Source organism: Nilaparvata lugens, chromosome 13 (genome assembly GCF_014356525.2).
Source record: "Nilaparvata lugens isolate BPH chromosome 13, ASM1435652v1, whole genome shotgun sequence".
In the NCBI taxonomy this organism is placed as follows: Eukaryota; Metazoa; Arthropoda; class Insecta; order Hemiptera; family Delphacidae; genus Nilaparvata; species Nilaparvata lugens.
The window spans coordinates 28,099,387-28,125,304 of record NC_052516.1 but is presented as its reverse complement, the minus strand read 5'-3'; the positions used below and the strand labels follow the sequence as shown (position 1 = coordinate 28,125,304).

At 34.7% G+C, this 25,918-nt stretch overlaps 1 protein-coding gene across 1 annotated transcript in view; it reads left to right on the top strand.

The window, feature by feature from the left end:
* The first annotated feature begins 1,035 nt into the window (after positions 1 to 1,035).
* Positions 1,036 to 25,918, top strand: part of LOC111064038 (uncharacterized protein DDB_G0271670) — a 437,024-nt gene continuing 412,141 nt past the window's right edge. Inside the window, exon 1 of the mRNA XM_039440230.1 lies at positions 1,036 to 1,099. The gene's annotated coding sequence lies outside the window, so the exon portion shown is untranslated. The remainder of the gene's footprint in view (positions 1,100 to 25,918) is intronic.

Below are 25,918 nucleotides of genomic sequence, written 5' to 3'. Positions count from 1 at the left end.
GGATTTTGTGCAACCGTTAATGTTGTCGATACCACTATATTAATCTCAATTAGCTGACTTTGCTGGTTGTGCCAAAACATTAAGATTTATCATAATTCACATTAATTGTCTTATGTATTTTGTATTTTAGCGGAATGAATAAAAATATAGTATTAAAATATTATTCAGTTGTACTATCGTCGTCGTCTTCCTACAAGGATTAGGCAAATTGCCTGTTCCGACTTCAAACTCACCATCACATCCATCTTTTACGGGGTCTGCCCACACTTCTCCTTCCAGCCGGGTTATACAACATGACTGCCCTGGGAATCCTGTCGCTCTCCATCCTTTCAACATGCTCTTTCCAGTTTTGCCGATTTTCTTCGATCTTCTGCCATATGGAGATTATGTTGAGCTCGCTTCTTATATCAACATTATGAAGCCTATCTTCCCTTGTGCACCCTTTTACTGCTCTTAAAAACCTCAACTGCTCTTAAAGTTGTACTATATAATCTCAATATAGAGATAATGTTCATTTGATAAATTTGTATAAAACATTAATTAATGGAAAGAATAAGACTTTTATGTTGTCAATACCACTTAGACAACATCAACATCTCATTCTTTCAATTATGGAGAAATACTACATCTCCTCCTTTACCATCAAATTAATTCATTTGTGAGTTTGAACTTTTGGAGTGTAAATTCCAACATAGCGCTTTCAACTTTTGAAATTGAAATTATCTTTATTATTCTTTCAATTATGGAGAAATACTACAACATCTCCTCCTTTACCATCAAATTAATTCATTTGTGAGTTTGAAATTTTAGAGCGTAAATTCAAACACAGCGCTTTCAACTTTTGAAATTGGAATTAAAATTATCTTTATTCTTCTTCTAAGAAAGTACAAACAATATACAATTTACATTATACAAAACTTGAAGAAGGTTCCTCATATAGGCAAAGCCTGTGTGTGCGAGGAATTTATCAAACTTTTTTTAATTTAAACATTATTGTCAAGAACAAAACCTTACAATAAATAATTTATTTTTCAGATACAAGAATGGATACGAGTTTACGAGTTTACGAGGATACGAGACAATCATCATCCAGTAGCATGTAAGTACTTTGAATTACAGATTTCTGTGGATTTCTCATGCAATTTTTGAGTAACTCAAGGATAAAATTCTTTCAGGACATTCTCAAGTTATAAGATATTGATATTAATTTTGATACATTGTTATATAATTACGTTTATTCAGTTGAATAATTGGATTTCAATTTTTCAAATTCAAACTGAAAGCTCCACCACATTCAAATCATAAATATTATGATAGAGAAATAAAGAATCTGGTGTGGTACACTCACACAACTTTCCTTGCTCATTGATCTATAAGCCTCATTCTTAAACGAGGATAATTTAGGGGAATAACATTATGCCGATTGGCGGCTAAATAACTATGATTATACTATTGTTAATGTGTTCAGAATACATTTTCCTTTGTTTGAATAATGAAATTTCAGGATTTTTTGAAAGTTGTCAAAACAGACAGCTGTTCGACAAATAAAATATTGACATGTGTTCTTTTGAATAAACTTCTCTACCTACCTACCTCACGCACGAGAAAGAGGTTACAAAGTAAATTTCTCAGGGATGGGGTGGACCCCCTGTTAGTTTCTCAGGGAGGAGACTCATTCCAGTTGATAGAGCTGATATATAACTATACAGAGTATGAATTTGAAGTCATTTTCGAGAAAATCGTGATAGAAAATTAACAAGATTCATTCTTCTCAGGAATATTACGGAGCTCCTGCAATTTTCCCAGAAATGAGACTCATGTCAGTTGATAGGGCTTATAAATAGCTATCTATGGTATAAATTTGAAGAAAATCGTTAGAGCCGTTTTCGAGAAAACCGTGAAAAACATGGTTTTTTAGTAATTATCCGCCATTTTTCTCATGAATATTATGGAGCTCCTGCAATTTTCCCAGAAATGAGACTCATGTCAGTTCATAGGGCTTATAAATAGCTATCCATGGTATAAATTTGAAGAAAATCATTAGAGCCGTTTTTGAGAAAAACATGGTTTTTTAGTAATTATCCGCCATCTTGAATTGAATTTTATTGAATTTCTTATTGTCGTGTCCTCATGGTATAAGGACCTTAAGTTTAAAATTTCAAGTCAATCGGTTAATTAGAAATGGAATTATCGTGTTCACAGACATACACACTTACACACATACACACACACACACACACACACACACACACACACACACACACACACACACAACACACCCACACAAACACACCCAAAATCATGTTTTTGGACTCAGGGGACCTTGAAACGTATAGAAAACTTGAAATTGGGGTACCTTAATTTTTTTTGGAAAGCAATACTTTCCTTACCTATGGTAGTAGGGCAAGGAAAGTAAAAATAGCAAAAGAAGATATCCCATGGTATTGTTCAAATTCAAACCCTAAAGATAGACACTGGGGTGTTTCACACTCCAGGGATTTTTTCTTCTAGTCTGCAGTTGATAATTACAAACAGATGGGAAATTTTGCCCAGTCTAAATTAGGTTTGTAGCATTGTCAATTGCTTTTCACCACTTCCAGTCAGTAAAAGCATTCTACAAGGTCACCAGCTCATCTTGTTCTTCGTTTGGGGTGTCTAACACCCCAGAGTGTCTTTTACGTAGGACTTTATCAAATACTTCAATTACAAAGATTTACTTGTATTGACCACTACGAATGTGGTATGGGATGATGGATGAGAGTGGAATAAATGCTATGGTTCTCTACAACTTGAGGTTCAAAACAATAAAATGAATTGTTTGATCAGAGATTAACAATGGTGTAATAACCGAAACCGGTCTTTCTAATTATCAATAAATCAGTGGTTTTTTGACAATTTCTTAGTCTTTTTCATTCAATATGAATAATTACCACAAAATCAACTTCTCAACTACACAAAAAGTGAAAATGAAGAGACGTGAGTTTTTGATGAAGTTGTCATTGGCAATGATCAAGCCATTCCTTCGAACCAGATTAGCAGCTACAACACACAGACGAAACATACGAATTCTAAAATTAGTATAAATATTGATAAGCAAAGCTTTACTTTCGATTTCTGTATGCACTTGGAACAAAAATGATTAAGAAATGATAAATTATGGGCTAAGTGCTTGTTTTCTCTATATTTTTCAAAGAAACATGCACAATTAAATTGGAGTGTTCAATACCCCAGTGTCTCTACTGTGTTAGCATGAAGTAAGTGTGTCTCTGTAGGGTTGAGCAGATTTTTCTTAACTCAGGCCAATAAATTCTGTCTATTATTACTGTTTTGGCTGTGTGAGGAGTATAAGACACAGTATGAATGACTACAGATAGCTTCACGAAAAATAACTAATACTAAGACTATCTAAAAATAACTAAGACTAATACTAAAAATAATTAAGACTATCTGCTCTAGTTATCATTGAAATTTGAAACATGAACGATCTTTACCATAGGATATCTTCTTTTGCTTTCTTATCTCTATGATATTATAAAGTGAGTTCACAGTAGTTCTTTCGGCTCAAAACTATCATATGAGGAGAATAAATTGAACCAAATAATGACGCGAAAAAACTAAAAAACCTTGAAGTTGGTTGGTAAGTGTTCAAATTCAAAAAATATAAAAAGGAGTGATCCCTTATAAATTATACCTCAATACTGCATTTGAAATAATTTATTTCAGAAATTTAGAATTCAATAAAAAATATTTTACTCTTGATATTTCTCCTAGAGTTGCAACCAATATTGTAAAAACGTTATAGTCTATTTTATTGTTGAAAAAAATTAAGAATAAGATTCAAACTTAACGAGCTATTGTATTTCAATGATTGATAATTCATTTTAAAATTTTTATAACTCAATAATTCTACACTATCATTTTTATTTTGTGGATAATATAAAAAGTAGTGATCCCTTATAAATTGGGTCTCAATACTGCATGTGACAAATTCATTTAAAATATTTAAAATTCCATAAAAAATATTTTGCTCTTGATATTTTTCCTAGAGTTGCAAGCAATATTGTAAAAAAGTTGTATTCTATTTTATTCTTGAAAAATTAAGAATAAGATTCAAACTTAACGAGCTATTGTATTTCATTGATTGATAATTCTTTTTAATATTTTCATAACTCAATAATTCTACACTATCATTTTTATTTTGTGAATAATATGTATTGTACTGTTAAAATGAACTTCAACAGTGGAGAGCAATTGTATTTCAGAGAATAATCATTCATTCACAGTAAAGTCTTACATAAAAGCGAGAATTCTCGAAGGTTCAATTAATTTAAAGTTGTTTGGAACATTTAAAACCTGCAGACAAAAGGTCCAGCATCAATAAACCATTGAAAGCCCTTCTGAAACAATAGAGCAATAGACAATAGAAGACTCGCGTACTTATTGCAAGTTGAGGATAATTAGATATAGGTGGTGGGTGGTGGATGAATATAGGATAACGTAACCAATACACTTTATATCCCTACAATAGTAGAAATCTTGTAATTTAGTATCAATGAATATGCCTCGTTAAAGGTGAAGAAGAGAAGATCTTGTACTAGGATCCACCCCTTTTTAGACCTTTGTAACGAATATTGTTTTTTTATTTTTCATCGACATTCTTCCTATTCTGCACCTTCTTATTCTTTCTCATATCCTTTGCATATTTTTCCGCCTCCTCCTACTCCTCCTCCTTCTCATCCTCCTCCTCCTTCTGCTCCTACTCCTCCTCCTCCTTCTACTCCTCCTCCTCCCTCTCCTCCTCTTCCACCACTACCTCCTCCTCCTTTTCTCCTCCTCCTCCTCCCCTCCATCCTCCTCTTCCTCCACCAACTCCTCCTCCTCTTTCTCCACCACCACCTCCTCATCTTCCTCATCCTCCTCCTCTTCCTCCTTCACTTCCTCCTTCTCCTCTTCTTCCTTCTCCTCTTCCTCCATCACCTACTCCTCCTCCTCCTTCTCCTCTTCCTTCACCACCTTCTCCTCTTCCTTCTCCTCCTCCTCCTCCTCCTCCTCCACCTCCTTCTCCACCTCCTCCCATTCCTCCTCATCCTCCTCCTCCTGCTCGTCATCTTCTTTCACAACCTTCCTTTTCTCTTCTCATTCTCTTCTCTTCCTTCTTTTTTATTATCTCTATCTTTCTCTTTCTGTCGTTTAATTCATTCAACATCTGTCTTCCTTCTTTAAATTTGTTATTTAAAAAAATCGAAAATGATAACATAGAATGATGAAAATAGAATAACATAGTTGGAGATAGGTTAACATCTTTTAATTTTTTAAACAAATCCTGTTTGGAGTCTAGTCTTGAATTAATCAAATTTTCAACCATCTTGGGAAATTATTTCATAAAAAAATAACCATGGATTTGAAAATTATAATTTTTTGAGCATACTACACATAACAGAAGTTTGAAGAGATGTATTTGTTTAACAATCTTCAAATCAATTTATGTCCTCCCCAACAGTAATTGACCGAGCGAAGTGAGGTCTAAGATTCAAGTCGACGGTTTGGCATTTCTCTTAATGTTTAAATAAATGTTTAAATGTTAAATGTTGCGCATTTACGGCGAAACGCGGTAATAGATTTTTATAAAATTTGACAGGTATGTTCCTTTTTTGATTGTGCGTCGACGTATATACAAAGTGTTTGGAATTTTTTTCATTTCAAGGATAATATAAAAGGAAAAAAAGCCTGCTTCATACGCCAATATTAGAGTAAAAATCAGGCTATAGAATTATTCATCATAAATCAGCTGACAAGTGATTACACAGATGTGTGGAGAAGCCAGTCTATTGCTGTATTTCCATAAGGTCTATAGTTTCAATCAGGTACTTGTGGATGAGAATACTGCGTGGGGTCTACTGTTCACAGAACTACTAGTAGAGATGGAGCAGATACTCTCCCTAATTTCAAAGTTATATATTCATGATAAAGCGGATTGAAGAGAACAGAAACTCGAATTTGACATATTCTATTAGAAAATCCCTTCCAGGCATGAGACCTAATTAAAACTTGCTTATAATCAAAAGAAGTCCAATGCATCAAAAAATCACATCGTTTTAACACTCTAATGAACTCTTTTACTCTCTCTGATGGAGTAAATTCTTGAGATTAATGCGAATGGCCTTTGCATAGTTGATGTGTTTATCACAGCATTCCACCAATTTGCTTCATTAGTAGAGAGCTTTGGATGATGTTTGTAAATGCATTAGGAAATATATATAACTTGGAGATATTGTATAGACTTAATTTTTTCAGTCCTAGGTGATTAATTAAGTAGAATATTCGAGGGATAGAATTGAATACAATCAATCAATCTGGTATCGGAACCTGATGTTTCAATATTCATTAGGTGTTTTGTAAAATTATTAGATCATTCCACGTGAGTTGTATTGAGGCCATTTGTATTCAATTCTTGGCATCATTTTATTTATTTTTTTTGTAATTCATTTATTGTTTAAAATACTATAATCATAATACAATCATGACATTGGAGGAAAAACTAGGCTGAGCCTAGTTATTTCTCTCCAAAAAATTAAAGTTTGTAAAATATAAAAATTTAAAGTAAAAAAAAACATCTAGTGTTTGGCGAGAAAAATTACAGATTTTTTGGAAGTATGAGGATCTTTTTCTTGCAGAATATTGATCCATGAATTTGTTGTTATGAGAGTAAAGTATGTTGATATGAGAGCTCTCTTACCTGTGTAGGGTGGATTCCCACATATCCGAGACAGTATCCGGGTCCGGTTCAGTGAATATATCTTCACTTTCCCTGAGTTTTAATGGGACTATTCCCACTCAGCCTGGCCTAGCGAGTATGAATTGTCCCATTAGAACCCATGTGTATAATATTTTCACTGTACCGGATACATACACTGATACTGTTGTGGGGGTCTGCCTTTTTAAATAATAATTTCACCTACAAAAAAATCCTTCAACCACTCTTTTGGGGAGCCACCTAAAAGATTGAGTCCTTGCAAAAAGAGCAAGATCACAAAACCAAATATTGTCACTTGTGACTTTATCATATTAAGGATATCAATATTTGTTACCTCTTGGAGTTCACAGTTAACTGGAAGTTTTTGCTCTCTGCTAGAATAATTTATTTCATGAAATGATTTGATCATTGTAATAGCATGGATGAGGAACAATAATGATTTGATTATGATTCAAGTGATAAATAATATTCAGTAATGATAATTCCCATTCAGTTCAATTTTCATTTATCACGCATCTTTTGGAGTTTCACTTTTCATTCATCAGTAGTGATAAAAATAATGAATGAGATGAATATTTACTCCAAATCATATCATCGATCATTCTAGATGAATAATTCATGATCATAATCATTCATCATCACCATTTGTTTATTACTACTGAAACTCTTGAGTTTATAAACATGTTTATTACTGCTGTAGCGTAGGTCTAGTTTAGAGTTTATAAACAGTTATCTCACATCTAGCAAGCAAATTGAAAATAGCAGACCTGTTAAACACTCTTATAGTCTCTTTGAACACTACTATCTTAACCACTACTTTCCTCTAATCTATATCTATTTCTCTCTATTCTCGTATATTTCCACTACGCATTACTGAAATATATTCAGTGCGAATGGTTTAGTCTTCAACCTTATTTCCTCTAGAGTTGGATACAATCAAAACTGTCAGCATTCTTTGTAGATTAGATCAATACTTTCAATTCATCCAATGCTGACAGATTAAAGTGAATCTCAAATGTGGCACTGTATTATTATTGAGATTTAGTAGCAGTTGGTAGTGTGGCCTACTCTATTAATCTCTCAGAAACAATCGTGTTATCTTGGCTTTGATCGAACGGTGAGAAAAAATATTTTATTGTTCGGTCGCAGATATGCATTGCTGTTCCCAGTATACTGTGCTATTATGGTTTTAGTGGTTGTCGGGCTGTATTCGCGAGTTGGTACCACGCTAAAACGGACCGCAAATTGCTACATTTCCGCTTTCAACCGTTGTTCCTTGTTCCTGTTGTTCGTCTTCTTACATTTTTCTCTTTCTGGTTCTTTCTTCCGTTTCAATACTTGTTATTTCAATGTTCCTGGAACGTTTTCATACTCAATTTCAAATAGAATAAAATAGTTTTTCAAAATGTATGAATTCAGGGCTACTTTCTTGTATTTATAAAATAGAATTATAGTACCCTTTGGTGTGATCACCGAAACTAGTAGTTACTTTACAATTTGTATTCTTATTTTATTATTTTATCAATTTCAAAGGATACTATAATAAATTTTATTTTATAAAAAAGAATAGAATAGGTTTTATTAATCAACAAATCATATACATGGATTTCGTCAGTAGGTACAAAGATAAGTCAAGGTACAAAGGTTGAGATATAAGAGTATTTGAAACTGTATTTGTAAATTGTGATTGTCAAATCAAATTCATTTTTGTGCAAAAAAGAAAACAAACAATTTACTCTTACATATGCAAAAATAAAAATAAAATGTACATGATGCAACTACACATACATGCATATACATGAAGAAGAAAAACTGAACTAATTATAATATTATTCTAGGCATCACCAGAAAAAGATAACTCTTTGCCCGCTGGTGAGAGTTGCTTAAAAAATCCTTAAAATAACTAGAAATTGGAACGAAAAGGCTGTGTAACTAAAGTAGAGACAGGAATACTTTTAAAATGTAGTCCTAAGTAGAATAATTCACACCTCTATTGATAATTCATAAAAGTCAGAATTCAGAGAACTATCAAACTGAAAATTGAAATAAATCACATTGCTAGGTTCAAAGTGAAGAAATATTCACACTTAATCCATTCATCCGTTATCAAAAGGTATTGCATTTATTAATTTGCTGCTTGTGTAAATCAATTGTCTTCTAATGAAAGTTAACTTTGTAGGACAAATTTGAAATTTTTCTATTACATTTGGTCCGAGGTTGTAGACATGTTCATTTAATTTAGGAAATTTGTTTCTTTTTATAAGAATTTAGGTAAAGTTTTAAAGTTGAGTTGTCTAACTTTAATACATCAAACTCTTGGAAAATCAGATGAGTGGGGTATATTCTGGGTTTATTCAAAATGGTTTTTAATTGTAGATTTTAAATGGTTTAAATTGTGATTGCATCTTGTATTTGAATTACTCAATCCTAAATTCCTATCATATTCTTCGTATTCAAAGTTTTATAAAAGTGTATAACTTTTTCATGTTTAATTATTATTTAACGAAAATCCCAATTGAATGCTGTAATAATAATATTATTCACTGATTAGCATTTCTACAGATGCAACTTCCCATTTATTTTCATGTGTATTTTTCATGTTATAGGTTTCTATCAACCGAGAAAGCTCAAAATCGATTTCCACAAATAAAATAGATGTATTGTTACATTGTTGTTTATCAGCTGTTTCTTGTACTTCGTGGTTATTTTTCCTTTCTCTAGTTCTATCCTTAGTTCCAACATACTCCCTCTATATTTTTCGAGGTATTTTTGATGATTTTTCTTCTATCAAGAGCACCGTAGTTCTTAAAAGAGTCCTGTCAAACTCAAAAGCTTAAATCTACGATAAATTGTCTGAATTGGTAATTTGCACCCCGGTCACCCAATCAATGAATTAATAATAGAATTTTAAGGCGATCAAATAAGGTTTCTTGAAATTTAGTGCACTGTCAAGAAATAAAACTATTACAACACCTTAGAGGATACACAACTATAAAAAACTGTCCACTTTTCATCCCAAGTTATTTCTTGAGTTACACCACTCCCTCGATTCTTTACAGTGTTTTCCTTGTTTCACAACTACCTATTCTAAAAAGCTCTTCCAAAGGAGCTCACACAAGAATCATAGAAACCAAAATACTCATTCCAAGTATTCATCAGAACAAATAATAAATTGGATTTGAATTATTGGAAGTGGAAATATAACCTCTCTTATGGAATGTTTACTATTTATGAAGTTGGGGAGTAGAGCAGTTTTGGGCTGGGCTTGTTGCACTTGCTCAGTCATATCCTTATAATGATTTGTAATTCTATTACCGTATAATAATCTAGTTATTTAGAATATTCAATAAAATAATATAGTAATTGGTTAACTGCAATTCCTAATTTGAATCTTCCTCTGTATATAAATCATCTGTATTGATGAAAATATGAATAAGTGGATAAACCCGAAGTCCAATGAACCATCACAAGTTGCTTACTTCTGAGAAATCAAAATAATATTCCAGTAACTGGTTAATTGCAATTTCTAATTAAAATCTTCCATCTGTATTGATGAGAAGATAAATCAGTGGATAAACCTGAAGCCCAAAAAACTATCACAAGAAACACACTTGAAGAAATCAAAATTACTTCAATTCCAAGCCTTCATTCAAGCAGTGTTAAGTAGTGCCAATTCAGACCTTGGATAAAATAGATAAATCTTAGAGTTCCGTTCAGTTCGGTATCCATTTTATGTTGAAAATCCCATCAGAATAGATCATGAAATACGATTATTCACCGGAAAATGACTATCATGAACTAATTCCTCTAAACATCATCCATCCGTCATGAACTGTATTACTTTTTAATAAGGAACTATTATATAGTTGATGTATGATAACAGCTATGTATAGAGTTGATAATAATATCATATTTGTGTGCAAGAAATACATCCTATTGAGCTCTTAGTGAACTCTATAACGGTGATATTTCAATCTAGAGCTTGACGCATATTAATGTTAGTTGGATGGCAAGTAATGATTAATCCTGACATTCCATAATAAACGAATATCGTTACGTTGCAATAAAACTGATCAATATTGTGGAAAGATTTAGTATAAAATCGGACGTAATCTATAAAATTAGACACGATCTATTTAATAGTGGAGCATCAGGATATCGTGTGAGTGCAAGATCACGTTAAAGGAAGAAATAGTTTGAAATTAAGACGATATGACCACGAAAACTGTAATAATTCAAGGGGTTCTCACGGTGTGGTGATTGATCTGACTGAGAAGAAGGTGTAGTCATGATTTTGTTAATTGTGGTAACATCTCATGGATTTTATAGAGCAGTATATCCTTCACTTGGAGCGAAATTTCTGGGGAAATACTTACAAAATAGTTCTTTGAAATGGAATTTTAAAGTTTAATTGTATAATCAAGTGAGAATCACTCCACACTGTCTTTGCTATAAATAACACATCATTTTCTCTCATCACATTTACAAAACAGAAAGTACAATGTTTCTCTGTCAATCCATTTATAGAGCAGTATTTCCCTCTCTCAGAGATGAATTTCTGGGAAAATACTTTCAAAATAGTCCACAAAAATTAAATTTTAAAGTTCCATTGTATAATATAGTGAGAATCATTTCAAACTGTCATTGTTATAAATATCATCATTTCTACAGATGGAAATTACTGAGATATTGCAATTATTCAAATGCTAATGAATTAATCATTATTATTAACCGAAAATCCAAATTAAATGCTGTAATTCACTCTGAAGACTTCTGCTACCGCAAATATTGACAACAGGATAAACAGCTATAGTGAGGTCCACGTTACAATGGCAGTGAAGAAAGATAGGAGAAAAACGTTGCTAAGTCTCTCCATTTTCCCACTGAATGTACACAGCTGTTACTCAATTCATCCACAAAGTAGAAGATTACTCTTACTTCTCTGTGATTCATCCCATTGGATTTAATCTGATAATAGTTATCATTTCCTTGATAACATAATCAATTTTATGTCAAATTGATCAAGAAAATATATTTTTTCATGATTTGGTTCAAAAATTTGCTTTCATGACTGAGATCAGATTTTTATTTTTATACAAACCTGGAATGGCGGCTAATTTAAAAAGCTGTGATACAACAATCTGAATTTCAAAACAACAGAAACTGAGTTATTTGGTAGGTATTCTATTCCAATTTCCTTTAAAAATAATAGAAAAATAGAAGTCCTATTTGAAAATAATTAATTCCAATGGATTAATTCTGATATAACTTTTCAATATTATTTATACCGGTATGAGTCGAGTAGGTCTAACCTATACGGGTAGGCTAACTTAAGCATGGATGAAGTCTAGGATGGTTAGTTATCAACTTTTAAAATGTCATTTCAGGTATTTTAATTTGTGTTTCTCGTTCGGTAATGTTTAAAAATTATTTCATTGTTTCAAAAATACATTTTAAATCAATTATACGACTTGTGTATTCAAGTATTTTGATAGAATGAAGAAAAAAAATGACGGCTGAGAAAATGGTTTGTTCATGCAGTTTTGTACAGTCACTGTCAAAAGTAAATATAAAATATTCTGGCAAATAGACAACATTGCAAAGCGAGAGAGAGATAGTGGTATCTGTTTTGTTGTATGATAGAAAAGGACAGCAACAGTATTGTCAATCGTACACTGCCATTATAATGTGGACCTCACTATAGATGGAATTTCGTTCAGCGCTACTATTCAAAAATTATTTGTCTGCCCGGGAATCGAACCCAGTACCTCTCAATTGACGGTCAGGAATGCTTACCCTTACACAAAACTGACAATCTCTGGACAGTAGCGCTCACCTTATACTATCTTGTGAACTTTCCTAATGAAAACGTTCATGGTAGTTTTTAGTAGAGTAGAGTGGGATAGCACCGTGGAATAGTACTCTACCACTTGCCTTCCCACCACCGCTTCTAACTCTACCACTACTACCGTATGCTAATGAAAATTGAAAACAGTCTCGAGGTAGTAGAGTAGAGATTGTATAATATATGCAAAATATTCATTATCCATATATTGTCTCTTGTGAATAAAGATAATGAATGTTCCTTATTGGCATATTTAGGTTAGTTCTGTTCGCTAGACAACACACTTTACCTACTATTCTCAATTGTAGTGAAAACAGTTACTCGACCAAGTAAGTAGAGTAGAGTTAGTATGCCAGTTACTCTACTAGTGAAAACCAGCCTTCACTCGACCACTAACTCTACTAGTAAAAACCAGGCTTCAGTGATCCACTTTGTTTATGTGGATTGACTTTGAACATAGTGAACGTTACTATTATAACCAATGGTATTCTTTCTCAGTATTCGGCCGCATAGCATAAACGAAACCTTTCATTTGAAGAAGTAGACTAGTTATGAAATTGCAACTAAAAGCTATCACATAATCCTTCTTCAGCTAAAGTATCGATTTTATTGCTAATCAATATTATCATCACTATTGATTGACACCCTTTGATATCTGTAGCCCTCGAAGTCGAAACCCAGATTAATATCGATACTTACCACACTATCGAAAGAGGAAACTGTTACCACAGTCTCATTATTTCATAGCCTCTAGTTTTGTTGTAGCTGCTTTATGGTGAGGTCACATCGACTGTCAGCATTGATGGAATGGGAAGCATTGTAACTATTTATGAAGATTGCTGACAGCTGATAGTGAATTGGAGTGGACGGAAGTTGGGAAATTTGCGGCGTTTTGTAGGTGGATTCGCCATTAAAACAGACTGAGAGGCGAGAATAAATCAATCGAGGGAGTCAATGAGGCAGAAAAATCTTTGGGGGCGTGAGTTAGTGTCGAGATTATAACTAAACTGTTACTATCTTACAACTTGGAACCGATAAGAAGTCGTGATGTTGGATACCACGGAAGGAGATCAGTGCTTGCAAGGAACTTATTCTGATTTCAGAGAAGCTTTCGCGAATATATTACACATATTGTGGTAAAAATGTGCAGGCTTAGGCGGGGAGGAACAAAAATTATCAAATAAGTAGGATAATTATTATTAGATAATTAATATAAGCTTAGGCGCACACCAGTTAGTCAAGACAAGAAATGATCAGACACGTTTAGTGACAATACTTCACATAGCTGCTTATGGTGCAACTCACACTGATTAGTCATTGCAATTAGACATGTCTTCATAAACAACTATGTGAAGTATTGTGAATGAACGTGCCTAATCATGTCTTGTCTCGTCTTGACTAACTGGTGTGCATCTAGCCTAAGCCAGAATCAGCATACAATTTTCCAACTGAAGTTGGACCTTATTCATATTGATTATCAGCATTATTAAATAGGATAAGATTCAAACTAGTTACTGTATTTCATTCTACATTTTTACTACATTTTATTTACTATTCTACATTGTAATAATTGATTGATGATATTAATTCTCATGTGTTAGCTCTTGAATCATGGAAGAATTGTTCTGATTGGTTACTCGATTATTTAAAAGAATTTTCCTACGTTTCCAAATGGTTCTGTTCGACCAAAATACCATTACAACACAGAAGTGAATACAGTACATAATTATTACTCATATATATTCTTTATTCTTTATTTATTCTTTTTTACAATGAAGCACAGATCGGGAGAAAAAACCTAAGAATACCTTGTACTATTTCTCTCCTAAATTTAGGTGACATTAAACATCTGAAATGAGGTTATGTCTTCTGAATTTCCACAAAATTTTCAGTCCAAAAGGATTTATGAAAACCATTTGAATTTACATGTAATAAATAATAATATATATCTAATATGTATTCTTCTCTTTTTTACTGTCATTATTAACATGTTGGTTCGAAACTGAAATTTGTAGGTCCTTCAAATATTTCTCCTATCAACATTATCATACTCCCAAGATATTGCAGATATAATACTCAAATACAAATTAGTCAAACAAGTAGCTTAAAGTAACATTTTTCTCCCTCCCTAACATATCACTGACATAATATTTGAATACAAACCAAATAGCTAATATCATATACCAAATAACTTGAAGTAACCTTATTTCTCCTCCCTAACATATCACTGACATGATATTTGAATACAAATTAATCAAACAAATAGCTCAAGGTTACATTTTTTTCCAGATCATTTTTATGATATCTTGTAAAAACGAAACATTAAGAATAAACTCATTAACTACAGCACAATTCACTATCAGCATTCCTTATAAACAACATCAATGCACCCCATTAAACCAATGCTTACAGTTTAAATTGAATATCATGATATAAACGCTCATTCATTATTGTAATTATTATTTAAACACACAACATACAAGATCATCTACATGCATATCGTGAACTACCCTATATATTTAAATAAAACAATTGTATAGACAATAATTTCAATTCAGGTGAATACAACAGGCATTCACGTATGTATGCACAAGTCTAGGGGATGTAAGTCTCATCCTCAGCTAAAATCTCTAACATTTCAACATCATGTCGCATTACCGGGGCTCGAATTATAACGGAGGTCCCCGGAATCTGTTAGCTATCGAGAAAAAACCTTATTCACTTTACCGAATTTCAATAGATTTGCGAATTGAATTTACCAGCCTTGACGAAGATAATGAAAAAATCATAAAATAATGAAGAATTATCGGAGCTTCACTGTATCTGCAAGCCATCGTGAAAAAGGCCTTGATAATTCCACCGAAATTTCGAATTAATAAATTTCCGAATTTATCCTACTAGCCTCGACGAAGAAGATGAAAAAACCTTAAAATAATGAAGAATTATCGGAGCCTCACTGTAGTATCTCCAGGCCATCGTGAAAAAACCTTAATAATTCCACCGAATTCCAACAAAATTTCGAATTTATAAAATAATAAATTTCCGAATTGATCCTACTAGCCTCGACGAAGATAATGAAAAAATCATAAAATAATAAAGAATTATCGGAGCTTCACTGTATCTCCAGGCTATCGTGAAAAAAGGCCTTAATACCTCCACCGAATTTCAACTAAATTTCGAATTTATTTTACTAGTTTTGATGGAAATAATAAAGGAACGCACTTAACTATTCAATCGAGCAAATTGAGATCCTGACCTGAAGAGGTTTGCTGCTCTCCGAGGAAATCTCACAACCTCTGTTTCTAAACGACTACACAAAACACTGATTGCCTATGGCGGGATTCACCTTCAACTGTCAGTTTCCGTCATAAATGGCGTCAATACGTCCCATTCAAACAATGCTGACAAATGGAAGCTACTTGCCTTTAGTGAGATTTACTATAAACTGTCAGAGTGTTTCTTAGAATTGATGTGAATGCTTTCATTCAACTGATGCTGACAGTATTTAAGTGAATTGTTCATAGATGGTATATTCTGGCAGAGTTACTTATGGATTACATCAATGTTCCCTTTTTCAACCAATAATGACAGTATGAAGTGAATTCGTGTATAGTTAGCTGAAAGAGAGTTTTTTAAAGGCGTACTACAATGAGGAAAACAGAGCCGATTGGCTGCGTTGGAAAAATTGCTATTGCCGGAAAATGAGTCTCATCAGAAAGAAGTTAGAGTCCTATCAGAAAGAAGTTGAAGCTCATTTTCAGAAGATGACCGTCTCGCCCTGAGTTGTGAGACGATAATTGACACATCTTAAGTGCTTATCGGTGCCGTCTCTAATCTTTTCCATTCAATACTTCTTGAAGAGACGTGCCGATGGGGTCTTGACCTTTGACCCCCCTCCTGACCGTGGTGGTCGAGGGGTGGGGTACCCCTCCCTATCCCCCTGCTGTGTGCGTGCTTTCTTTCCGATTGGATATCCAAGACTGTGCCAAAACCATTTCAAACTGTCACTATTGGTTGAATATGAAGCATTGGTGATACATTTGTAAGAGCTGGTGACAGTTCGAAGTGACGATGTCTGTAGCGTTATCCATTTTTAGATGTCAGCATTGGTTTTATGGGGATGATTGACGTTATTCACAAGAAATGCTGACGTTCATGAAAATTTGGATTTGACAGAATTTTATGGAGAAATTGGAGAGTATAATCACTCAGGTTCAACTGTAAGGCACACTACACTACTAACTGGGTGCAATTTGTCATTGCCTGTTTTCTACTTTAGTGAGATTCATGTTATAAAGTCAGCACCTGATTAACATTCGTATCCTTGTCTGTCATTCGAGAAAGTAGATAGCTCTATCCTTTCCTAGCTCCTCAACGTTGCTAGATTGATTTTATACCATGTAGAAGTATCATGAATTACCAAAATATTCAATCTTAATCATGAAAGTCTCACATTAAATTTTTGAAAGATATATTTTTCCTTAATGAATCAGCAATATTATTATTTTAGCAATATTGTTAAATTTTCTATGTACTATTTTCATTGTTACTGTTATTATAATTGCTCTATTGTATATTTCTTTATCTCATTGTATTTTATGTGTTGTGAATAAATAGAATTGAATTGAATCAAATATAATTATTATTAACAAGAATGAACATTGAGTGAGGGCCGGTTTCCGAGCTCGGGATTTTGGTAAGTTCCAGACTTTAAACAGCTGGAGTCAGGAAATTGACTTTCCAAAACGGTTTTAAATGAATCTTTATCTTCTCATTTCTATAATTAGAGACGTTTTCCTTGACGAGATGAAACATTCCTGAATAATTCAAAATAGCTGACACTATTTTCTCTTCATTTTATTCTGTGTTCAATTTTCTAGTGTTTCGGAATTTAATTTAAACGTTATTTTGACTATGACTACGACTACGCCCCGTTTCGGAAAGCCTATTTTCTGACTCCAGCTGTCTTAAGCTGGCCACTGACGAGCGTTCCAACAAGCCAAATGGCACGGTAGCGTGCCATTGGAACGACGTGAATGGTGAATCGCGCTCGTATTTTGGTGGAGCGACGAGGCTCGATGGAATTCCAACCGGTTGAAAATCCATCGCGCCACGCCAAACCTACGTCACTCCAACTCCTCGTGAATGGGGAATCTCGATGGCATGCTGGAACGACGGAACGACCGTGAATGTGGAAACCTGTGGGTTGTCCCGTCTCAGTGCGTGTCAGACCGTTGACTTGGAAGGATAGATTGCTGTTTTGCTCTTGTTTTGATTGTTGTTTTGTTCTTGTGTTGTCATGAGTTGGAACCGGGATTTTGTAATCTCTGTGATCGAGATGTACAGGGATCATACCTGTTTGTGGAAAATAACAGACCCTGGTTACCATGACAAGGTGAAAAGCAACGCTGCTCTGGAGATGATCCTTGATTTTTTAAAACTGGTGATCCCACAGCTACAAAAGATGTAGTTACTAAGAAGCTCAACTCGATGAGAGGCTCATCGGTGATATCGCTGTGATGAACTTCAGCTCTTCATAGTTCATCCCGGTGGCCAAGAAACGTAGAGTTGCAGCCAACCTCTCATGGGGAGTAATGCACTGTCTCATGACTGTATCTTTCTTTGTAATCATCGGTGTAAATGGTTGTAGGTGTAAAATCGGTGTAATCAAACGAAGTAAATGGTTGTAGGTATCTTCATTCATACGCAAATAATTCTTCCAGTCCGAAGGTTCGACACTAAGATCTTGAAATAAATTCAGATGCGTGTGATTCCGCCTATTCGAAAATAAACGTTTCACCCATTTCCGTTTGGGTTTTTTTCTTTTTACGTACAAACACACAGCTGATGAAATCAGGAGAAGTTCCTCGTCCATACTTGATCACAAACCATCAACTACTGGAGTGATGGAATGGAGTGCTCGTGAATTGACCCACAAAATATTTACGGATTTGGATCGTTCCAGCTGGAGTGACATCGCGCCGCGCCACGCCGTTTGGAATGCTCGTCAGTGGCCAGCTTAAAGTCTAGAACTTAGCTGAATCCCGAGCTCGGAAACCGGTCTTTATATCAGATATACCGGGATGACTTGAATCATGCTATCTAGTAGGCTATAGGAGGCGGTGAAAATATGAAAATCGGCAACCCTTTAGTCCTATCATTTCCATTGACTTGAAGGCCCGTATGCTGATACTCGGTTTAGACAGAAAAATGTCAGCTGTTTATTTAAACCCCAAATGAAAAAATCTGGTGTGGTGCACTCACACAACTTTCCTTGCCGTGATGAAAATTTATCAACTGACGCTAGTGTTGCCGCGCATCTCAAGTCTACTATTCAAAGATTCGTGCTAGCTGTTGACAGGGCAATAACGCTGGAGACACACGAGGTCTGCTATCTCATAGTCAATCATTAAATAATAGAAACAACAGTTGCCAACAGTTTGCAATTGGATAATCACATTTTCTCGAATTTCGAGCTTATTTTTAATTTTAGGTGAAAATGTTACTGAGCATTAATAATTGTAGAGATTCTCATGCTCAATCTTTTCCACTCGAAATATTTAGTTTAAATTGTATCTGAAGCCTGATAATTGGGAATCTAAAATCAAACTTCGCATAGATGGGGCGGAGCTCCTGAAATTTTTACAGATATGGGACTAGTGGCAGTTGATAGAGCTTATCAATAACAATTCTGGGTATGAATTTAATCAAAATCGTTGGAGCCGTTTTCGAGAAAATCGCGAAAAACCCTGTTTTTGACAACATTTTCTCCATTTTAGCCGCCATCTTGAATTGCATTTGATCGAAATTGTTCGTGTCGGATCCTTATAGTGTAAGGACCTTAAGTTCCAAATTTCAAGTCATTCCGTTTATTGGGAGATGAGATATCGTGTACACAGACACACACACACACACACACACACACACACACACACACACACACACACACACACACACACACACACACACACACACACACACACACACACACAGACCAATACCCAAAAACCACTTTTTTGGACTCAGGGGACCTTGAAACGTATAGAAATTTGGAAATTTGGGTACCTTAATTTTTTCGGAAAGCAATACTTTCCTTCCTACCTATGGTAATATGGCAAGGAAAGTAACACATTCTGATAAATGCAAACTCATTTCTCATTTACTATACAAGTGAACATGGTTTAGCTTGAAGCACAGTGTTAGCATACAGCCCTAAATAACGTGAATCCTCATTTTAGTAATTACGATCTATGGTTTACATGGTTTACTCTACAAGTAAACATGGTTCAGCTTCAAGCACAGTGTAAGCATATAGCCCTAAATATTGTGAATCCTCACGTAAGTCATTAAGATCTATGGTTTAACCAGTTGTTGGTTTTAACATGTACAAACCGTTGAGCTCAGTCACCAAATTATGTTTGATACAATTTCACCAAAGTAGTACTATTCTCTATGCAGCTATTCCATCACTTTTGCAATCAAATCTCTTTTGGGATACGAATGTGTTACTAGGACTCTGCCTGAATATCTTCTTCTCTTCTTACAAGACCTCTGAACTTGTCATTGATGATAGACAAGTCTGTAATGGGCCTTAGCCAATGGGTAATGACTAACCTACTCATACTTCAACGTCTATGCTATCTATTTTTCATGATTTTCTGTCCATATCTCACTGCCTGTGGTATATTTATTTGATTTTTGACAGATTTCTCATGATTAGAGATCTATGTATTTTTTGTTATTATTGAAGTCGTGCTCCTTGTTTGACTATTGAATAATGTTGGCCACGTTCTGGGATCAATCAACGATTATCGAGTTTTGGGAATGGTTGGGCCGTGGATTATTGATAGATTAGGGGTATGGAGTTGGAAATGAGGTGGAAGTGAAATTTGTAGAAAGTTTAAAGGTGTTTACTAATGAATAGTTTGTGGGAAGAATAACAGGAATAAAGGTACGAAGTAGTTGAGAAAAATTTGTACTATGGAGAAAGAATGAGCAACAAAAGGGAGTTTTGAAAGAAGATGAAAAAACATGGAAGATATTGATAAAATAGATTCATTTACAAAAAATGTATAGCTATAAATAATTCAAAATTAATCAGTATTGAACTCAAGTCACTTTTTGACAAAATGCAATCATTTTGAGAGATTGACGTACTTAGAATGATGAGAAACTACAATCTATAATCCAGCCAATAATCTAATAATCTCGTACAGGTGCATCTTTTGATTTTTGCCTTGGCTAGATACGGATGATCATTCTTCAATAATAAGAAAACTGCTCAAGGTACAACATTTTATTGAGTGGGCTACCCATTTTTAGTTTTAGAGAGATTTAAGATCATGTTATAGTCTAGTTACATACACATCGATTTTTAACGTAAGATTTTTTGCCGTCCTGAAATCGAACGTGCAAAAATCAATAAAGCTTTAGTCCACTAATGGGTATCTGAAAACTTCAACCGTTCACATATTTCTAAAGCTTTTCAGTTGAAGTTATTAGCAACAGCATCGGAAAATATAACTAAACTGATCAAGCATGGAATGAACAATCTTGAATACGTTTTCTCTGCAATAGAATATTCCTATCCTCTTCGGTATCAGCAATGAATTGACATATTGCAAATGATGTGTGAACACTCCCATAAGAATGAATGTGATTCTTTTTGCTCAGCTTAACATAGATTCATCGGGAATGGCAAGCAGGGCTCTAGAGTTCGTGACACTATTGTAATCTTTATTCTGATAGATCAAGTCGGTGTATTAGAGATTTAATTGATAAATTGAATTTGTCCGGAAATTAGTCCTACATGGAGGTCCACGTTATAATGGCAATGTTTGATTAGCAATTGCTATCCTTGTCTATCATCCAAAAAAGCGGATAGTGCTATCTCTTTCTCGCTTTTGCTCTGTTGCCAGATCGTCTTTTAACAAAGTAGAATTATTAATAAATTAATAAAATATTAAATCTTAATTATGAAACTTCAATCGGCAACGTTGTTCTCCTGTCTTTCTCCACTGCCATTATAATGTGGACATCACTATAGAACTTTAGTTTCATTTTTTTCAAGAGAAAAACGGCACTCAACTTACAATATTTACTGGAATATCTTTTTGGTTGGGAGAGTAACATTTTCTTGTACAATAAACAAGTTACCCTGCTCGTGACGATTAGACGTCATAAAAATAACAGCTCTAATCCCTTGTACCGTATTGGAGGATAGGATAGGATGCAGACAAAGTTAACTGTAGTTCTTGTGGCCTTGCAGAAAACGTGTTGAGTGTACTTGACATCTCATTGCACCTGGAACCACTCTCTCTCTCTCTCTCTCTCTCTCTCTCTCTCCTCTCTCTCTCCTCTCTCTCTCTCTCTCTCTCCTCTCTCTCTCTCTCCTCTCTCTCTCTCTCTCTCTCTCTCTCATCTCTCTCTCTCTCTCTCTCTCTCTCTCTCTCTCTCTCCTCTCTCTCTCTCTCTCTCTCTCTCTCTCTCTCTCTCTCTCTTATTTTTCATGTTTCTCACTCTCTCTCTTCTTTTTCATGTTTCTCACCCTCTCTTCATTTATGTTTCTCACTTTCTCTCTCACTCTTATTTTTATGTTTCTCTCTCTCTTTTGATCTGTTTTTCTCTTTCCAAACTTATTCGCTCACTCAGTTACTCACTTTTAACCCGCTCCATCCTCGCTCATTCTCACTCACTCAATCACTCTCTCTATCTTTCTGTCTTCTATTTTATGTTTCTCACTCTCTCTCTCTTCTTTTCATGTTTCTCACTCACCCTCTCTTCTTTTTTATGTTTCTGACTCACCCTCTCTTATTTTTTATGTTTCTGACTCACCCTCTCTTCTTCTTTATGTTTCTCACTCTCTCCCTCTTCTTCCTAAAAAAGATTTATGGTCCAGTTAAAGAAGGAGAGGAGTGGAGGAGAAGAACTAATTCAGAGCTCGAGGCATTGATAAAAGGCCGAAATATTGTAAAATTTATAAAGGCACAGCGGCTTAGATAGTTTGGACATATTATTATTATTATTATTATTATTATCATTAATCATCCACTGACCACCTATAGAAGGGGTATTCGGATTTGTCAATCAATATTATTCAGAAGAATAAAAAAAAAAAAAAAATCATTTAACTTACATAAAACATTACAAACTAATTATTTTGTACCTCATAATAGGTAAGGAATTCTTCAATTGAATATGCACATATATTCAGTAATTCATTTTTCATCAAGGCCCTGAATTTACGGCCTGTCGTTGCTTTAAGGCTGGCAGGTAATTTGTTATAGAGTCTGTAGAATGTCTGTAGAATGATCTGTAGACTGTCTATATCTGTAGAATGAACGAAAACAGAATGCCTAAAATAATATTCAAGGAGAGGCTACATTCAAGAAGAAAGATAGGAAGGCCGAGAATAAGATGGGAAGATGAAGTGAGAGACGATCTCCAAAAAATGGGATATAGAGGATGGAGACAATTAACAGAGAACCGAGAAGCGTGGAGAGCTGTAGTGGAGGCGGCCAAAGCTCATATTGCGCTGTAGTGCTGAAAAAAAGGAAATAATTATTGAACTGTATATGATACGAAAAAAGCAATTTGTAATAACTAAAGATAATATTGTTATGCATCTATATAAATTGGCGGAGCTTTGGCCATATCAATGTCCATTCTTCGGAAAGAATATTCAAAATATCCTTTCCACTAACTCTCTACCAAGAAGAGAGAGATATTAAGATCAAATAATAGTACTAGAAGACGTTTAAAAGTTGAAGAAGAGACAGGGGATGTAACAGCTAGTAGAGAATAGATGAAAATGGAAGAAGGCAAGTGCATAGCGGTGTAGAAGGTGGAGAGGAAGAGAGGAAGAAGATTAGAAGAAGATGAGTGCAGCGTTGACGGCAGCGGTGAGTGGTGGAAAAAGAAACAAGTGCAGAGCAATAAGAAGACGAAGAACAAGAGGAAGTAGAAGAAGAAGAAGGAGCAGAGAAGTGGAAGCTAACTGGGTCTGTGTGTCGGATAGAGGAACAGCGTTTACCGGTCAAGGAACCAGAAGTAGAAGATGAAGAAGAGGTTGTGAAGGAAGAGGAGGTGGTGGAAAAGAAGGAGGACGAGGAGTGGATAACAACCTGACCGGTGCGCGCGATGGAGTAGAAGAGGAAGGAGAAATAGGGGAAGGAGAAGGAGACGTGGAGAGAAAAAAAGAAGAAATAGTGCAGTTGTAGCGGCTCGTTGTGGTGGAATAACGAAGACGGAACTGGACTTTGGTCTGGTGGGGAGGGGAGGATGATGAGGAAGAGAAGAGGCGGTGTGGTAGAGGAGGTGGTGAAGAGGTGGTGGCGGAGGAGATGGTGGAAGTTTAGGAAGGAGGTGGAGGAGTCGCAGAGAAGTGTAGATGCTGTGTTGGTGAGGAGGTGTGGAAAATATCAGGTGAAAGAGAGCTGAGTGGGTGAGAGAGGATGAGGATGAGGAGGAAGTGAAGAAGAGGAGGGGGAGAAGAAGAAATAGAAGAGGAAGAGGTGGAAGAATAGGAAGAAGAAGGAGACATAGAGGAGTGTAGATGCTGTGTTGGTGAGAAGGAGGTGAAAAACATATCAAGAGAACTTGTGGATATCAAGTTGAAGAGAGAAGAGGAGGAGAAAGACAGGAGGAGGAGGAAGAGAAGGAGAGAGAGAGGAGGAATAGGTGGAAGTATAGGAAGGAGAAAGAGACGTATAGAAGTGTAGATCTGTAGATACTGTGCTGATGAGGAGGAGGTGTAAAACATATCAAGATAAGTTGTGGGTATAAAGATAAGAGTGGAAGAGAGAAGAGGAGGAGGAAAGGAGGAGGAAGAGGAGTTGGAGGAGAAGGGGTAGGACGAGGAGTAGGGGGAGTAGGAGGAGGAGGAGGAGGAGGAGGAGGAGGAGGAGGAAGAGAAGAAGAAGGAGAAAGATCAGAGAAAGAGGTGGGAGTATAGGAAGGAGAAGGTGATGTAGATGCTGTGTTGGTGGGAAGGGGATTATTAAAAAAATCCAAGTGAAAGAGACTGATGGATAACAATTTGAAGAGTAAAGAAAACTTAAAAAAAAAGAAAAAGCAATTTATTGTGGAAAAGGATGAATGAGACTGGGATGTGGAAGTTAAAGAGTGGTGGAAGAGAGAGAGAAACAACGATTAATTGATTTGAAGAAAAAAGACAGTTTGAGATGATGCTAATGTGGTGGTGACTGGAAAAATATGATCAGACTAAACAATAGATGGGTATAATGAGTAGATGATTAGTATAAAAAGGGTAGGGTATCAATTAAAGCTTAATAGAAGTGAGGAGGAGACGAGAGAGAAAATCTTAAGTAACGGAAAAATAACCAAAACCTGAAGAATAGGAATATTTAATCAAAAAAAAGAATAGAACAGAAATTACCAGAAAAAAATTAAAGGGGAGAAAGGAGAAGGAGAAAGAGAAGAGAGTGGAGAAGGGAATATACAGTATATAAGAAATATGGAAAACATTTGTCCAAGAACTTTTATTCTCTCCTCCTCAATTTCATTCTCACATATTCAATAGATTGATTGAGATAAGTGAAGTAAATTACTTACTCGGGCCTATATTTGTGGAAAGAGTACTTACTTAATGGTGATAAATACTGTTCAATAGATTGATTGATTTCAATTATTTTTCACCACTTATATTCAACATTTGTTCAGAAGCTCCTGAATGAAGAAACAAATCGAATTTTATTATCATTCACAATCACAGTTATGGACAAAGTGAGATAATATTTAGCAAAATTCTCTTTTCTAATAAATAGAAAAGAATAGAAGCTGTTAACCGACTAAATGCACCCTTCCCCACTCAATCACATATAATTTTCCTTCTTCAGATGTTTTTCCACTCATGAACAATCCTCATTCGGAAATCGGGACATTTTTACCGAAGTTCTTATACAAATTTTTATAGCTTACAGATAAATGAACTCTATAGATCTCAGATGATATATATACAGAAGAATGTATTCATGTAGTAATATCTTCAATGTATTACATATGTATTAAGTATGTGGAAGTATTTATATCTCTAATGGTGAAGATATGAAAAATTGTGGAAGTGACAGAAATATACAAGTGGTCGAGACATTTTTACGAATTTCTTACACAAATTGTTATAGCTCCTAGATAAATGAACTCTATACTTTGTTGTTTGATTTCAGTAAGTATATTATATCGTTTCTTGAATTATATAAACTTTATTGCTTGAGATTCTATGTAACTGCTTTGAATTGTATTCAGAAGGAAAAAATGAATTGAATTGAATTGAATCTATAGCTCTTGAATGATACCATAGA